The sequence below is a fragment of the Hordeum vulgare genome, chromosome 5H, assembly GCF_904849725.1.
Source record: "Hordeum vulgare subsp. vulgare chromosome 5H, MorexV3_pseudomolecules_assembly, whole genome shotgun sequence".
NCBI lineage: Eukaryota > Viridiplantae > Streptophyta > Magnoliopsida > Poales > Poaceae > Hordeum > Hordeum vulgare.
In genome coordinates this window covers 25,631,112-25,636,518 of record NC_058522.1, presented here as the reverse complement: position 1 = coordinate 25,636,518, position 5,407 = coordinate 25,631,112, and the positions used below count along the sequence as shown (strand labels likewise).

At 41.9% G+C, this 5,407-nt stretch overlaps 1 pseudogene; it reads right to left on the bottom strand.

Annotated features, from left to right (window-relative positions):
• Positions 1–1,205: 1,205 nt before the first annotated feature.
• LOC123396236 lies at positions 1,206–4,748 on the bottom strand (annotated as a pseudogene).
• Positions 4,749–5,407: the final 659 nt, after the last annotated feature.

Below are 5,407 nucleotides of genomic sequence, written 5' to 3'. Positions count from 1 at the left end.
TTATTTGAGCACTTGTAAATATCTCATTACCCATACTCCAGATTTGCAATAGCCAGAACTGTTGGATCGTCTGTGAAAAGCAAGGAGAAAGACTCAAACCCAAAAAGCAAGATTATAGCGAGTGCCATACCAGTCGCCCCTCCAATCTGCATAACAGAAGATGTGAACAAACATCTTACACTTGGAGGTAAGGAACAAAGAGAACTTGAGCAGTATTTCTAAACTTCATTTCCATGAAATGTATATCTAACCTCCAGAACTCTAGATCTTGGACACCACCCAGTCCACCGGCGTCACGTCCCGCCACTCCGTGCCCACATCCACGTCCATGGGCCGCAGCCCCGTCACCAGCTCCAGCACCACCACGCCACCACCCGCCCGGTCGCCGTCGAGCACGCGTCGGGCATTGCTAGGAACCGCGCCAGACCGAAGTCCCTGAGTCGGGGGCGCATGTCGGCCTCCATGAAGATGTTGGAGGAGGTCACGTCGCGGTGGACCGCCCGCGTGAGCTTTGCATTGACAGAAACATCTTTCACTGCAACTTCTGGGTGGGTAAATGACTATGGACTGAACTTTGTTTCTTTGTTAGGTGGGTGGGGGGGCATCTTAAGACAAGAAACTATAGCAAATAAAGACCAATAAGCATCACTTTCACCTTCACCTTCACAAAGAGAACCATCCTGGTAGGTGACAAGTACAAACATTTGGAGTCAGTGAAAAAAGACATAGAAAATTTGGAAGGCAAAAGAAGAGAACATATCTTCAGATTATACTCCTATCTATAGATAGACGCTCCAACAATATAGTCAACTAAGCAAATTAGAAAAAATGAGAATTTTTATAGAAACAATATATCCAAAGATGGATATATAGAAAGAGAAAACTCCAAATTATATTCTCCGTAATTTAGGATTACCACAGTGTGTATTCTAAGAGATCCTTGTGACCGCTAGTAAGCTCCTGATTGCAAATTCTCCATATCCACCATGAACTAAACATATACATCTCCCTCCGATTATTATCAAGGCTCATAAGTAATAGTGCATGTTTTCAGCTAGATCCTCTCTCTCTCTCTCTCTCTCTCTCTCTCTCTATCTCTATCTCTCTCTCTCTCTCTCTCTCTCTCTCTCTCTCTCAGCAATAGGTCACAAAGTCTGAACTTAAAACAGCAGACGGTTCCCATGTTTTCAGCTGATCTAGGCATTTCATTGGAAGTTTTGCTGCAAGTACAGGTTCTACTATGGACATGCCGGCCCAATCTCTTCCTCCAGTGACCGCAGACCATCTCCTATGCTACTCCCGATGTTCCTCCCATCTGTGGTTGTTCGGCCATCCAGGTCAGCTTCCGACGCTGATGATTTCCTCCTCTGCGACGAGGTCACACTTGGAAACGTTATCCAAGATGGCGCCCTGTACTCGATCCACTGGTCGTCCCCATCAATGAGCCCATTCTTTGAGCATGACTGATTGGATGACCTGTGTGATACTTTTTTGTGCATGCGGCTGCACCCAAGAACAACTTCAGTTGGTAGAATGGGTTGCTCGATGCATGGGCTGCCCATCAGCAATGCAAGTGCACGCTCTAGAGATGTTGTCACCTTGTCCACGGAAGGCCGGTCTTTGCCTCCCATTCTTACACACTTGCATGCCACAACTGCAATCTTCTTCAAAGCCTCCGGGTCAGAGGGAGGAGATAAGGCTGGATCAAGGATGCCAGAAATGTCCCCGGCTTTGATCAACGGGGCTGCCCATTCAACAATATTGCCCTCCTCAAGTTGCATGTCAATGGCTTTCCTGCCACTTAGGATTTCTAGGAGAACAACTCCAAAGCTGTAGACATCGGACTTTGTCGTCAACTAATGGAGACGATAGTACTCAGGATCAAGGTACCCAAGTGTCCCTGTCGGCAGCTCTGAGAGTGGTGTGCCTCTATCTACAGGGCCCATTATAGATAGACCAAAGTCGGCAACACGCGCATTGTGAACCTAATCAATCAATATGTCTGAAGACTTAAGGTCTCGGTGAATTACTGGTGGGCAAGCATAGCCATGGAAATACTCTATTCCATGAGCAGCCTGGACAGCAATGGTAACCCGCCTGGTCCAATTCGGTTGCTTCATCAAGTTTGAATCATTGCCATGCAGATGCTGGTATAGTGATCCATGAGCCATGAACTCATAAACCAAGAGCCTCTCGCTGCCATCCTCATAGTAACCAAGTAGGTCGAGCAAATGTGCATGGTTGAGCCTAGAGAGGAGGTCAGGTTCAGTATGGAACTCCTTTGAGCTTTTCTTCGCATCCGATACTTTTATTGCACGCTTCACAACAACGACTATCCCATCTCTCAGAATGCCCCTGAATACACATGAAAAGCTACCTTTGCCGACTTGTGAATCCTCCGAGAAGCCATCGGTTGCTTGTTCCAACTCCTTATAGGAAAATTCCTGAGCTCTCCTGATCTTCAGATCTTCCACGTCAGGCTGGATCTTCATGTTATCCTTTCAAAAAGAGTATGTTGTACTCTTTATCATCCTCAACTTGCTCTTTGAACATCGGCAATCTCGAAGCTTGTGCCGTACATATAGGCAAGCAATGGCTGTCACTGTGAAAATCAAGATGATGGCAAATGCAATCTCTTCCACAAAAATGAGCATCTGAAAATCCATTGACTTATGGTTGTTGGTCTGCTTCCGGGATGTGCAGTATGACCAACACTCATCTGAGACACACCTCGAGCAATCAAACTGGCACACACGGTCACCCGTGACATTGCAGGGTGATGATTCACACGAGTTGTCTGGATAGGCAGCACTGCAGGGCAAGTAGAGTCTAGAGTTTCCAGGCTTACAAGCCTTACTGCCACCAAGCTCACCATTGTTAACATACTCGTAGTATCCGGGGCTGCATGCAGTCGATACACAAACACGGGATGGCTGATGAGGTTGTTCAGCACGGCTGATGACCCACAAGTATAGGGGATCAATCGTAGTCCTTTTGATAAGTAAGAGTGTCGAACCCAACGAGGAGCAGAAGGCTCTGATAAACGGTTTTTAGCAAGGTAATAACTGCAAGCACCGAAAGTAGCGATAACAAATGATGGTGTAGTGAGGTGAAACGTAGCAAGTGAAAATTAACCGGTAACAAGTAGTAGCAACGGTGCAGCAAAGTGGCCCAATCCCTTTTATAGCAAGGGACAAGCCTGAACAAAGTCTTATAGGAGGAAAAACGCTCCCGAGGATACACGGGAATTTCTGTCATGCTAGTTTCATCATGTTCATGTGATTCGCGTTCGTTACTTTGATAGTTTGATATGTGATGGACCGGCGCATGGGTACTGCCCTTACTTGGACAAGCATCCCACTTATGATTAACCCCTCTCGCAAGCATCCACAACTACGAAATAAGAATTAAGACAATGTCTAACCATAGCATTAAACTAGTGGATCCAAATAAGCCCCTTACGAAGTAACGCATAGATTGGTGTAACATCCCAAATTTTGGAATGTTAATATAATTATTAGAATGATCGTTTGTTTGTTTGAGTAATTGAAACTTGAGTGAAATTTGAAACTTTTTAAAACTTTTGAATGAGAGGGAATAAAATGACTTTCCCATTTTCTTTTGAATTCCAATTTCATCCGATACAAATCACTGAGAGAAGGTAACATGACTTCTTCAAAATAAAGGACATGGAAAAAAAGTGGTTTGTGAAAATAATTCCTTTTGCAATCTATTTCTTATTTTGGTCCAATTTTAAAGTTTAAATGAATTCAAATCCCCTTGCCCAAATTCAAAATCTTGAGAGGAGCAATATGACACTCCAAACCAGGGGCCATTTGAAATTATATTTGAACTTATGAAACTCACAAGACTATTTTGAAAATGTTTTATATTATGTTTCAAAAAAAATTAAGTGGTTTTCAAATTTATTTTTCTCCAAAAATAAAATACATGCAAAATAGGGTAAAATGATTCCCTTCAATATAAAAAAGGAGAGGAATTAATTTGAATCCATTTTTGTATTTTCAAAATGTTTTCTTGGCATTTTTCTTAAACCAGCAACAATGTTTGAATTTTCTGATTTTGTGAGAATCTTATTTGGTCTCGAAAATATGTTCATCTCGTAGAAAATCTTTTTCTGCAAATTCTGATATATAATATGTCTATATAAAAGTATTATAGATTTTCTTTTATTTAGTTTCCTTTACGGTTTTTGTATAAAAGGAAACAAATCGCTTTTTTTGGAAAGGTATTGTGGGCCATTAGGAAATCCGAATCTGGCCCATTGTTTCCTTCTTCTTCCTCCGAGCCCACGTTTCCTTCCAGGAAACCTCCACCATGGCGCGAGGAACCTTCCTCGCCGGATTTCACGTGATCCATTCCTTCCCCTTGCGCACAAAGATGTCCTATAAATACCTGGGGTTTACCTCGATCGATTCCCCTAAAAATCCCACGCCAAAACCCTCTGTACGCAAAGCTTTTGTCTTTTGGATCTCGCGGCAGAAGCTTGGTTCATCGCCGGATTCCGACGCCCGTAAGCCATCCCATGCATCCATCTTCTGCAGTTTGACTTCTTTCAATCAGTAGTTTCTTTTTGACAAGGTCTAATCTCATCTCTCCATCTACAGCGACCACCTCGAGCTCACAACGCTGTTGTAGTTCACGGAGTTCACCTTGACACCGTGCTCGCTGTCGTCACCACCAAGTTCCACCTTCAACAAAAATCGGTCGCCCTCGACGTCCCGCATCTGTTGGACAATTTCCCCAAAGCAGTTGATCGCCGGAACTGCCGCACTATCATCATCTTCTTCCCTGCCAACTCACGTTCGTTTCCTGTAAGTTATTTTCATATTAGTTAATTAAAGATCGTTCACCTTTTAGCCCTTGTAGCGAACGCTTCCAGCAAGCCAGTAATAGCCACGTGTCGCGTGTCTGCATCCTAACATTTTCAGGAAAAAAATCTCGTTTTAGATTAAATCTCAATTTTGTTTATTTTGTATCTTTTGTTTTATAACTCCGATTTAGTTGATTCTTTTTTCTACTGATTCAGAAAAATCCCCTCTATCACGTGGAACTAGCAAAAAAATATTTTTGAACTTTTAATTTTCGAGTTCAAACAGATTTGTTTAAAATTTGGTTTTTGAGTAATTCTTTTTGCTGCGGATTTCTATTAATTATGTCTTTCGAGATAACTAGTATAAATAATTTTTTGTGTTTACAAAATTTTGATCTGGACAGATTCAACATCTATTTTAATTAGGCTATAAATGTTATTTTATAAACCTTTTATTTGATTCTTTTTGTGTACAAAACTTTTGGTAAAATACTTTCTGTTATTTATTTATTTTTATATTATTATTATTTTCTATATTTTACTATTTTAATGTTTTATTTGCAGTTAAGTTTA